The sequence below is a fragment of the Anolis carolinensis genome, chromosome 5 (genome assembly GCF_035594765.1).
Source record: "Anolis carolinensis isolate JA03-04 chromosome 5, rAnoCar3.1.pri, whole genome shotgun sequence".
NCBI classification, from domain to species: Eukaryota; Metazoa; Chordata; class Lepidosauria; order Squamata; family Dactyloidae; genus Anolis; species Anolis carolinensis.
The window spans coordinates 152,027,624-152,040,908 of record NC_085845.1 but is presented as its reverse complement, the minus strand read 5'-3'; the positions used below and the strand labels follow the sequence as shown (position 1 = coordinate 152,040,908).

Below are 13,285 nucleotides of genomic sequence, written 5' to 3'. Positions count from 1 at the left end.
CCATGGTTCCTTGTGTAGGTCAATGATTTCAGATAGTTTTATAGATGGATTTGGAGAATTAGTCAAGTATTTTACCACCTATAATGTCAGAGATGGAATTTTGAAATATAGGTTTTCTGGGCAGTTTGCAAAAATGTTTGTTTCCCATTGGCGAGAATGCCTGCCTCTAATATAGAACTTCAAGCAATTAAACAACAAAATGATGACTTAAACAATTGTAGAGGAAAATCCATGACAAATTTGATTCCGTACAGCCCATTTAAAAGGCAATTTCATATCTGTGATAGAAACAACTCTCCCCCAGCAGAATTGAAATTTTGGGGATTTTTAATGAAAGGGGAAAGACATTTTAATATCCGTCTTATATAAGATTTAGAAGACTACATTTTGCACAGTTTGTACATTTTGGTGATAAAATAATTTGAATGTGCATCACCTGTCCCTTTAGTGCCATCATTCATTAAGATGGAATCGCATAAGCATTAATGTTCCTTCCTTATCTGCATATATTGGATCAATTTCAGATGTTAACCTTCACAGCAGTGAACAGAATAGGTCCGCTTGACCTGCCTTCATCTTCATTAGTAAGGAATCAGGAGAAATGATGAGCTCTTTATTTAATATAGCTAGGAGAAAATTCTGTTCCATATAGCCTTGAAAAGGACTGGTGCAACCATGATTAAGAGTCCTCCTTTGACTCTCTGGAAAAGAAAGATTATAGGCCAATATCCTTTCTCTTTTGCCATGGTGACTGAGCACATTATGACTAGAGCAGCTTGAGGATATTGACAGATTATCTTGCTAACCACAAACAAGAACAAGTGGCATTAGGACATTGCTTCTTGACCCATTAAGAGCGAGATTGTTGGGTGTCAATGGACACAATTGTTTGCCCTTCAGTACCATATGTCATCACAGGCTGAAAGTACCCCACAAGAACCAGATCTTATCTGATCTTGGAAGCTACGTAGGACCTATTCTTTTTAATACTTGGATGGGAGACTCCAATGAAGTTGCTGTGTAGGCAATATTTCAGGTGAAGAAACAGGAAAAACTACCTCTGAGTATTTATCATCTATAAACTTAATGAGGGCATCATAATTCCAACCTCGATAAAATAGTGAAGAGCAGAGACATCACACTGGCAACGAAGGTCCGCATAGTCAAAGCAATGGTATTCCCCATAGTAACCTATGGATGTGAGAGCTGAACTTTAAGGAAGGCTGAGCGAAGGAAGATAGATGCATTTGAACAGTGGCATTGGAGGAAAATTCTGAGAATGCCTTGGACTGCAAGAAGATCCAACGAGTCCATACCCCAGGAAATACTGCCTGACTGCTCACTGGAGGGAAGGATATTAGAGGCAAAAATGAAGTACTTTGGCCACATAATGAGAAGACAGGAAAGCTTGGAGAAGAGAATGATGCTGGAGAAAAAGGAAGGAAAAAGGAAGAGGGGTCGACCAAGGGCAAGATGGATGGATGGTATCCTTGAAGTGACTGGCTTGACCTTGAAGGAGCTGGGGGTGGTGACGGCCGACAGGGAGCTCTGGCGTGGGCTGGATATGAGGTCACTAAGAGTCGGAAGCGACTGAATGAATAAACAACAGCAACAACGAGAACAATGTAAGTTGATAAGTCACTTGAAGGCACATACATACTATATACCACCCTTCTGGATGGCCTAAACAAAGCCGGGGGTAGAAGATGACACACTCTTTTGTACCACTTTTACCAGTACAAAGTGCTGCATCAAAAGATGGTGTTGAGGGACATAGCTCTACCCCATGTGCAAAGCTGAATCAACCAAGAAATCCACTGAGCTGTGATTTATGGACAAGAAAACACATATTTACTTCAAATTAATTTCTGGCTGTTCCAACATTTGCCTACTTCTGGTGGGTGTTGTAGTTTTACCTACCTTATTTTCCATCTTCATCGCTATGATACTTCACCTTGTTGATGGGAAGCTTCCCACCGGGGTGGAAATCATCTATCGGACAGATGGCAAGCTGTTTAACCTCAGCAGACTGAAAGCCAAAACCAAGGTCACCACAACATCTATTATAGAACTCCAATATGCCGATGACAACGTAGTCTGTGTGCACTCAGAAGAAGACCTACAAGCCACTCTAAACACCTTTGCAGAAGCATATGAGAAGCTCGGCCTCTCATTGAGCATCGAGAAAACCAAAGTGCTCTTCCAACAGGCACCAGCCAATCCCTCTGCAATGCCAGGAATACAGCTTAATGGTGTAACATTAGAAAACGTTGACCATTTCCGCTACCTTGGCAGCCACCTCTCCACAAAAGTCAACATCAACACTGAAATACAACACCGCCTGAGCTCTGCGAGTGCAGCATTTTTCAGAATGAAGCAGAGAGTGTTTGATGATCGGGACATCCGTAGAGATACCAAGGTGCTTATTTATAAAAGCCATTGTCCTCCCAACCCTGCTCTATGCCTGCGAATCGTGGACAGTCTACAGAAATCACACTCAACTCCTAGAGCGTTTCCATCAGCGTTGCTTCAGAGAAACCCTGCAAATCTCTTGGGAAGACAGGTGGACAAATGTCAGCGTGCTGGAAGAAGCAAAGGCCACCAGCACTGAAGTGATGCTCCTACGCCATCAACTTCACTGGACTGGCCGCGTTGTCTGAATGCCCGATCACCGTCTCCCAAAGCAGCTACTCTACTCCGAACTCAAGAATGGGAAACGTAATGTTGGTGGGCAGGAAAAGAGTTTTAAAGATGGGCTTAAAGCCAACCTTAAAAACTGTGGCATAGACACTGACAACTGGGAAGCCCTGGCCCTTGAGTGCTCTAATTGGAGGTCAGCTGTGACCAGCAGTGCTGCGGAGTTCAAAGAGGCACGAATGGAGGGCTTAAGGGAGAAATATGCCAAGAGGAAGGCCCATCAAGCCAACCCTGACCGGGACCGCCATCCACCTGGAAACCGATGTCATCCACCGGGACCGCCATCCACCTGGAAACCGAGAACATGCAGATCAAGAATAGGTCTCTTCAGCCACCTAAGAACCCACCCCCAAAACACCAAAGATGGAAGACAATCATCCTCAAACTATGAGGGATTGCCTAAGTAAGTAAGTGTAGTTTTACAGTGTTAAACTAACTTTGCCCTGCTTCGGGGAAGATAAGAGGACACTTTGAAGTTTGTTGTAAACTGTGAACAATCCCACAGCATTGGGGCCACCTGGACAATGGGATCCAATCTGATATGGATTGGTCTGCTGTCCAGATGGAGCATTGGTGCCATCATCCTTTCCTTGTGTTCATGAGCACAGGGAAGAAGGATGAATGGTGCTCAAGTGGCCACTACTGCTCCCAGCTAGTCACAGAGCTCCGTGTGAGCTGTTGGTAATTTTGGGTACCTCATTCTGACATCAATAGAGATACTTATGTGGCCAGGAAGAAGGATAAGAAACCACCTCCACCTTCCTTCTGGTTGTGTGGGTGCCTGTACTGAAGTAGCCTTGGCCTGGCTGGACTGTGTGGACATCAGTGTGGCGCTGCAGCAGGTTCAGCTGGGTGTGTCTGGCTGCTTCCAAGGCCAGTCTGGAGCATAAATGGGATTTACATTGGCAGATTTAGTAGCCAGTGTACATTGACTCTATAATACGCGAGAAACCTTTATTGCTGGCTGGAATTTTCAATTTTAAATGATACAAAAATCATCTGAGTTTATTTGGAAAAAGCCCTGACATCCTAGACCTATTCTTTTTTTTATAAAGTGTATAAACATGATTATTTAATGATATTGTGATGATATGTATGGTAATATAGGCTTGAAGGTCAAATAGTGTTGCAGGCGCTTTTAAGCACATCTGTAAAACCGATCACTAGCCACAGGTGCTTCCCTGTTTTGCATACAGAACAGAGTCATGACAAATACTGAAAGGAACCAAACCCTTTCCCTTCTATGCAATTTCCCCCTGAATAATCATTTGTTTAAGCCTCTTACTTGTTGCTGAAGGCCAAAGTATCCTCAGAGAGGTTGGATTGGGAAAGTAGCATAAGTTGAAAGGGTAAGACTTTCTCTTCTCAAGTAGTCCTAGGTTATTTTTTGCTAAATAAAATAGTAATTTATGAAAAAAGAGGTCTAATGTAACATGCTTCACTCATTCCTGTGTTTGGAATGAGGCATTTCAATTTTTTACTGAAGCCTGCAAGGATCAATACAATTGTAATAGGCACTAAGGTGCATTTTACAACATGCCCAGATTGAATCTCTTTATACCACGGCAGAAACACACTCTGAGTGAGGATAGATATGCATGGATGCAATCCTAGGTACATAGCTCTGAACATTCAAGTTAACTATAGTATCATTAATTGTATATGTTCCTTTTAACTGATGTTTAACTGAGGATGTATTATGTGCCTTTAACTGACTATGTTGTATTGTAATATGCTGTTCTTCTCTGCTTTGATCTATGGCAGTGGTTCTCAACCCGAGGGTCCATAGATGTTTTGGCCAAGTCACAGAAATCCTAACAGCTGGTAAACTGGCTGGGATTTCTGGGAGTTGTAGGCCAAAATACCTGGGGACCCACAGGTTGAGAACCACTTATCTATGGGAAGAGGTGGGTAGGAAATATTACTACTATTTGTGACTACTACTATAAATAATACAACAACTATAATTATTTTACAACACCCTAAAACACTAGTCAGTTGAGACATTTGTCTAATGATATGCATGTATGATCAATTTATACCTTGTCTCTCTCCAAAACTTTGACTTAGGGCATGCTTACAAGATAAAAAGAAATGTAAGTATATCTACAGGAATTTTACTGAGTTTTAAAACATTTCAAAATGTTTTAATATATTTATGTAGCTAAAACTGTTTTAAACATCTTCATTTAACAGCAAAAAATAAAAGTAGTGCAAACACACTATGGAAATTCCTTTACTTGCAAAAGTCAGTTCTTGTATAATAAATAATAAAATAATAAGAAGTATTTACTTGCTTCATTACAGTATTACAGTATTCAGTTTGTGAAACTAATAAAACAAAACTGGGACTTTAAATCTGTTGTATTGTGATGCAACACTCTTTGAACTAGCTTAGGGTAGGTACAGTTACACCTCCATTTTTTTAAAGGACTTGTAGCACAATTTATTGTATTGATGGTCTGCCACCTACCGACAATATCTCATATTGCTAAATGTGCTGATTTGTATTGGTCATTTGCTAGATGCTCAGTTTTGAAAAAAAGGGAAGAGCAAAGTTAATCAGAAGCTTTTGTGTGGATGAGAAAGTATTAGTGATCCAAACTGGAACACCTAAAACATGTGTGGGAATTTTGTGTAATGTATCATTCATTATTTTGAGTTTGAAGAATGCATTGGAAAAAGTTCCCAAAGGAACAAAAGATTATTTCTTTATACAGTACATTTTCAGTATGTTTCAGGTAGCAATGCAATTACTGTGTATACTCGAGTATAAGCCGAGTTTTTCAGCCGTTTTTTAGGACTGAAAAAGCTCCCCTCGGCTTATACTCTAGTGAGGGTCCTGGTTGGCTTATACTCGAGTATATATGGTACATTTATTATTTTTCTCTATTATTATTGGTACTATTATTACATTTATTATTTTATTCTGTTATTATTGTTACTATTACATTTATTTTACTCTATTTTTATTATTATTAATAATACATTTGTTATTTCACATTTATATTATTATTGTTATTACATTTATTATTTTACTCTATTATTATTAAAATAATACATAAGGGCATTTATATAGAAGAAGATGAGAATCATGATTTAATCAGAGTAGGACAGTCTTATCTTACATTAGAGTTTTATGCCAATATTCAAAAACATGTAACCTACCGATGCCTTGATTAATGTAATTGTATTGGTATCTATTTTGATTTCTGAAATTTACAGCTCTCGGCTTATACTTGAGTCAATGTTTTCCCAGTTTTCTTGTGGTAAAATTAGGTTCCTTGGCTTATATTCGAGTCAGCTTATACTCGAGTATATACGGTATGTAGAAATCAATACTACAAGTATCAACAATGCTTTCATAACTTCTGTGACTAGGGAAATCTTAACTGTAGTATTTTCAGTGCACACTCCTATCAATGCATGCCCAGAAACGCCATTGAAAAGGGTTTAGTTGGAGGTAAGTAGTGTAAGATTATTGCCTTAGTCAACTGATTTAATTTGTGGTTGGGCAGATGGTACAAGTTTGTGTAATGGCAGAAATAATATTGCAAGAAGCATTTCTCTTCTCCAAGAAAGATCCTTGTTCAGTCTTTCAAAAAGTAGCTTTTTGTCTTAATAACATTTTTAAAAACAGTATCTGATGCTGGACGAGAAGAAAATCCATTTATTTATCACATTAATTCATTATCATAGTATGTCTATGCCATCTTGGAAATTGAAATGTTTTGTGTAAGAGTGTGTTTGTTCAACATTTCTAAAAAAGCTACTCATTAATAATTTAAAATAAGTCAGTGGTAAGTTTTCTGCAGAAAAGTTAATGTAATAGATCAAAGGCTGCATTTTTAATTTAAACAAATCTTTCAACAGAGTCTCTTCAGCAACATCTTTCAAAAAGTGAGCAGCAGTGACAATATTTACTGTTATTACAATATGTAAGCCATGGCAATACTACAAGTGGATCTAGACCAGGAATGAGAAACCTTTTCCCTTTTAAAAGCAGGGATGCAAGTCTAAAACAAAACCAAAACCAAAATAAAAAAACACTAAAATATACTCTAAATTTTCCAAACCCCATACTCAATTATTCATACAGTTGTCACATATTTTTGTTGTGCTAATTACCATCACACAGACTTAAACTTATGGCGACCCAGTGTATGACCCCCAAGTAGCCCTGCCATCGACACCTTGGTTCAGGTTTTGCAAACTCAGAGCTTCCGTGATTGAATCTATCCACATGTAATGCAGTCTTTCTCTTTTCCTACTGCCTTCCATTTTACCAAAGTGTTATTTTCTTTTCTAATCTATTTTATCAAGATATGTTGAAAGTACAACAGTCTCAGTTTAGTCATCTTGGTTTCGGGGAGAATTCATGCTTGATTTGCTAAGACACAATTAATTCTATTATGGCGAGCCATGGTATCTGTAGATCTCCCCCTTAAGCATCCCATTTCAGACTAATGGATTCTCTTCCTATCAGATTTATTTACTGTCCAACTTTAAAAATCATACACAGAAATTGGAAACACAATACGGATCATATACAAACCTTAGGCTTAGGTGGAGTGTTGTGACATACTTTTTGCTGCTTCAATGTGAATTTTTGTATCTATTTTATTTTATGCCACGCTGTCTCATGTACCTTAAAGAGAAAACTGCCTTCTTTTAAGCTAGCCTATGACTGATAAAATATTAATTGGTTGTCAAAGGCTTTCATGGTCGGAATCACTGGGTTGCTGGGAGTTTTCCGGGCTGTATGGCCAATTGGCCATGTTCCAGAAGCATTCCCTCCTGATGTTTCGCCCACATCTATGGCAGGCATCTAAAATCAGGACAGTAAATAAAGAACAACACTCAGAAAACAGGGTAATTTCAGACAGGCAACAATCAGGACCAGCTAACACCTTCTAACAAAGGATTACCCCAGGCAGGAAGCAGCCAGGCTTTGAAGCTGCAAGGCTATTCAGTGCTAATCAAGGTGACCAATTGCAACATTTACACTTGCTTTGAACAGGTAAGAGTTCTTTCTCCCACCCTGGACTTTCCACAGATATACTGTATAAACTTTCCTTGCTTAGTTTTTACAACAGACCACACAACCTCTGAGGATGCCTGCCATAGATGTGGGTGAAACGTCAAGAGATAGTGCTTCTGGAACATGGCCATACAGCCCAGAAAATTCACAGCAACCCTATTGATTGGTTGAATCTTATGGTTAATCATAACTTTGCATTTCAAGTATTATATCTTTACCGTTTAGTTCCCCTTCTGATTTTTTTTACTGCATTTGTGATTTTCATTAATGGCTGACCAAGGCACAGGGAATCTTTTAATTATTTCAATCTCTTTATCACATCCGATATGATCCCCCCTTCCCATATCATATTTTACCGTAATAATAAACCGTACTGAAATGAAGGACTTTCACCAGATATAAAGAACTTAACAAATTCCTAGTGAAGATATCACTAAGGGCCCTTCTACACTGCCATATAATCCAGATTATCAAAGTAGATAATCCACATTATCTGCTTTGAACTGTATTATCTAAGTCTAGATTGTCATACAATCCAGTTCAAAGCAGATAATCTGAATTTTATATGGCAGTGTAGAAGAGGCCTGAGAATTTTCTGTGTATTCCAGGGCAATCCTGTGGTTACTTTGGGCAGAAGTTTACCATAAAGTCACCTGGAGGACCGAGAAAATTCCTGGAGAGGACATACTTTATTGCAGCGCTTCTTAAACATCGCATCACCTTTTTACCTGAGAAATGTTTATGTGTATAATGTATATAGATGTATAAAATAGATCTAAAAGCATATAGATATATAAAATACATAGAAAAATCAAACATTACTGATAATAAATCAACATTTGCATGGCTTTCTAAACAGGCTGATTTTTCTTATTATGAAGTGCAGTTGAAGCATTACATACAGCAAGTCGCTTCTAGCATTCCACCACCTGACATCCGTCGGGAACTAACAACCTGTAATGAAAGGACCAAAGTATTGACATCTCCAGCCATCCTCTGTTTGGATATCAGCCTGCATGCCAATGCTTTAAATCAAGAAATACCTTCCCTAGAACCCGGAACCTCAATCAGTGGCTGATGCCAGATGAGAAACTCCCCCCTGGGCACTCAGAAGACTGGGCGACTTGGAAGGTGCTGGACAGACTGCACTCTGACACCACGAGATGCAGAGCTAACCTTAAGAAATGGGGCTACAAAGTGGATTCCACGACATGCGAGTGTGGAGAAGACCAAACCACAGACCACTGAGTACAATGCAGCCTAAGCCCTGTTACATGCACAGTGGAGGACCTTTTCACAGTGACACCCGAGGCACTCCAAATGGCCAGCTTCTGGTCAAAGCAAATCTAGTAAATTGTCAAGTTTTTAACTCTGTTTTTTTTTTAAAGAAATACATTATAACCATACCCTCAATTCGCTTCTGACACGATAAATAAATAAGCTGAAGCATATTCTGCAGAGCCCGCTGTAAACACAATCTTGTTAACTGATTTGTGTAAATGGGTGACATCAAGAAACTCTTTACTGTTGTTCATTTTTGTGACCTCCAACACTGAGCTTTTGGTGTTGGGAACCACAGTTTATTGGATGCAGGTAGATGAAATCATGGTTATCAGTCCTGTGGATAAAGGAGTCATATTGTAATTCAAATTTATGCAAATCATTTGTGGTTGATTTTTGTTTTTCAGTGTAACATTGCCGTTTGTTCCAGGTTTTTACTTTTTTCTGCTAGCTGCATTGTCTGCACATAGGCACCTGATTTTGTCTCACCCAGCTGCATGAACACTCACCACATCCGCTCTTTCCCACTCACCTCCCACCCTCCATTTGAACAGCATGGGAAGAAAGAGAGCTCACTTTCTGTTCTGTATCATAGAAACACAGCATGCTACCTCTGCTCTGCTGTTACAAAGCAGTGACAAAGAGGACAGGGTTCTATTGAGACAACCTGTTTTCAGGTACTCCTGGCTTCCTGTGGCAATGTGTCTCAATGCAGCAGGCTTCCTTCATGCATTGCCTAAAGGCATGCAACACATGGGAAGATCTAATACAGAACATGCATCCTAGAGGTTGGACCCCCCTCCCCCAATTTACAATGGTATTTTACAATCCAAAACTCTTTCCTATTTTACTGGGCAAGGTGACATTGTTTCCCTAGCCAATGATAAGATTATGCAACCAGATTTTTGTTCCTGGGTTATAGATATCATTTCCTAATTGGTTCTATCATAAAAACATTGAAAAAGTTTATTAAACTTTGTTTTTCCAAGACATCCTGCAACACGTTTTGCTATAATTTCTCAATGACTATCTAATTGAATCTCAGCCACTTCAACATAGTTTGTGGCAGCCACAAAAACAAAGTTTCTCAAGGATAACAATAACTTTCAAAGTAAGTACTGCACAATTAAACAGGAAATCATATTTTTGAACCAGGAACAGAAATATTTTTCAAATTTTGTTACATAGTTTAATTCAGTGCCTTCTTTCCAAAATTTAAGCTACAATCCATTTCTCGTGCGGAGTCCCTTGGGGATAATTTCCATGTCCCACAAGTATATAGAGCTTAATTGTGAAACTCCGTCAGGCTTCCATTTCCCTTCTGTTATTAGGCTCTCATTTGAATGGAGCAAAGGACTGTGCATACCACTCACTAGCATTTAACCCTCCGAGAACATGTCGTAACCTCTTATTTGCGGCCATCCTGGGTAATTGTACCATTGCTCTGTGGAAATTCCACTTTTTCTTCTAAGTAAAAAGGTTGTAATTACATTATGAGGCGTCCTGTGAACAGGTAATGGGATAGCATGCAGTGTGTGAATAGCACAATGTAAAAACCCTGGCCCCTGACCAAAGGAGTGATTGGATATTTACGGATACAAATCGGCTATATACTTATTTAATGAACAGAAAGCAGCTGCTGTTTTCCTGCAGCCCAGAAGCAAACATTAGCACAATAAATGGCACATCATTTATGTTCTGCTCAGTTTTACATCTCCTCTGAGTAATTTGAAATGCAGCCAGCCACTGCCTCCTTTCTGTTAAAACACATTTGTATTGCAATTGTTGAATAACAGCAAGAGGTCAAATTTGCTAAAAGAAAATGTTGAAGAAAAAGAAAACACATAGTCGTCTCTTGCATTTCTTCAGTAGTTCTAATTTCCCATACTATTTATGCTCATCTTTGCTCTTTTCTTTCAATTGCTTCTTGCTTGAACAAAGAATTGCAAAAGGGGGAATAGTCCAAAGGAAAACAAATGGGTGGAAGCATTTATTTCCTGCCCTTCACAACCTGATTCCATCTGGGGTTTCTTTTCATGTCAGGAGTGACTTGAGAAACTGCAAGATGCTTTTGGTGTGAGAGCATTGGCTGTTGTTCAGGGGATGCCTGGATGTTTGGATGTTTTTACCATCCTCGTGAGAGGCTTTTCTCATGTCCCCACATGGAGCTGGAGCTGATAGAGAGAGCTCATCTGTGCTCTCCCAAGGTTGGATTCGAACCAGCAACCTTCAGGTCAACAACCCAACCTCAAAGTCATCAGTCCTGCTGGCACAAAGATTTAACCCACTGCGCCACAGGGGCCTCCATTCCATCTGGCTACATCGTAGAACTTCCACAATCATACTAGGCCAGGATAGGATGGCAATTTCAGTCTATCTCATTGGGAGATATCAGAGACTGGATTAAAAATCGCTCTTTCTAAGAAGTGACGAGAGGTTGTGGAAAGGAAGGGAAGAAAGAGATGGGCCAATATATCAAGAGAACTCATAAAGGCGGAATATGATTGTATCCTATATGCTCATAGAGAAGTCCAGAATGTTTAGCCAAAAGGTCAACCCCCCCCCCCCCCCCACAAAACTGGGTCAGTGTATCCATGAGTCATTGTAAGTACTTACATAAAAGAAGGCCTATCCTGTTCCCTGAGTAGAGTGGTGAAAGGACAGTTTAGTATTTCCTAGGAGACTCTAAAATAAATGCTGACCACCTCCTACTTTCTCCACCGTGGATCCATTTCTGGCTTTTTTAATGTCTGGGTGGGGAAATGCTGTCAGCGTGTCTGGAAGGGATGTCTGACCTCCAAGATGGCATTGGTGCTTTCCCCCTTTCTGTGGAAAGACCCTAAACTTATCCATGGGTCATATCAAAATCCATAATTTTGGCCCAAAAGCCTGCCCTTGACTTTACATCAAGTAGACTTATACATCAGGTAGACTTATACACGAGTCCTCTCTTTGACCAAAAGCATGTTGCCTTGTATAATTACTGTTCTATACCACCATCCTATTGTTAACATATTCCTTGTTTTCATAATCACAATTTTAAGTAATATTTGCTGTCATAATCTTTAAAAAACTTTATTGATTTAGGTTTAAAGTGCAATGATATTTCAACATTGTGCAATACTGAACAAATACGAAAAAAACAAGTGAGTTAACATATCATAATCATTGGATATATTGGAGGTAAGGATAGATATGTAGAGGATTGGGCTACAAATATCCTTAGAAGTGCTATAGAAAGCTGCAAATTCGTGCAAGATTCAGCCTCAATGAAAAAGCCAATGCCCTTAAGTGACACTGCTGGACTAGATCCAGGGACAGAAACATAAATCCAGGCTTAGTGGTTGATCGCTGGGCTGGTCATTAACTCACAGTGTAACTGCCTCACATATTTTTAAAGAAAAGACCAAATATGGATCTGAAAAAGTACTGGGCTATTGGATTATGACCTGTTAGGATCACAACTTATTGGGAATTATGGCTTGTTGGGTAGCAGAGTTTCAAAAGTGTTCCTTTAGTTTACTGGGTAATGGATGATCACTGGGTGTGTAAATAGCTTGTTTCTATTCCATGTTATCAGCAAAGATTCAAGTAGACTTCTTTAAAATAATGTGTTTGTTTTACTCATAACTTAATATATTTAAATATACAGGTACATTTCTTGTCAGGTTAAACTTTAAAATGTTTCAGTTTGTATCTTTAACTTAAAATCTTTAACAGTCTCTTCAAAAGGTTTAATTCGCTGATGTTAGGTTTAATTTGATGTAAAGTTTTATTGTTATTTTTATACGTGGAGTTTTTCATATATGAGTTTTTCTGGGATTTTATGTCGGTGTTTGTTTGTTTTTATAGAGGCATTGAACGTTTGCCGTTGTATGTTGGAATCAACCCTGAGTCCTCCTGGGGAGATAGGGCAGAATACAAATAAAGATGAGGATGATGATTATCAGGGCCGGTCCAACGTTGACGCGGATGAAGCCGCGGCTTCGGGCACACGTGGAAGGGGGCGCTGTTGAGGCCTAATTCTGTGCGTGCACCAACGTGCACGCACAGCACCATCCCCCAAAAGCGCCCTCCCTCTTCTCCCTCTTCTCCCTCCCTCCTTCCTCTTTTACCTGCTCTCCCCTTCTGCCTTGCAGCCAGGCTTTGAGGCTGCGGAGGGGGCAGGGCTGGGGCCTAAGGGCACGGAGGGCACGCCCCTCCCAGGAGACCACGCCCCCTGCTTCCGAAGAAGTGCCTTGGAAGTGCCCTTTGGCCCCGCCCCCT

At 39.7% G+C, this 13,285-nt stretch overlaps 1 long non-coding RNA gene across 1 annotated transcript; it reads left to right on the top strand.

Annotated features, from left to right (window-relative positions):
* Positions 1 to 3,912: 3,912 nt before the first annotated feature.
* LOC107983231 (uncharacterized) lies at positions 3,913 to 10,850 on the top strand. Its single transcript, XR_001730664.2, has 3 exons — positions 3,913 to 4,046; positions 4,768 to 4,793; positions 8,347 to 10,850. It is a non-coding gene; the product is annotated as an uncharacterized LOC107983231 (long non-coding RNA).
* The last annotated feature ends 2,435 nt before the right edge of the window (positions 10,851 to 13,285 follow it).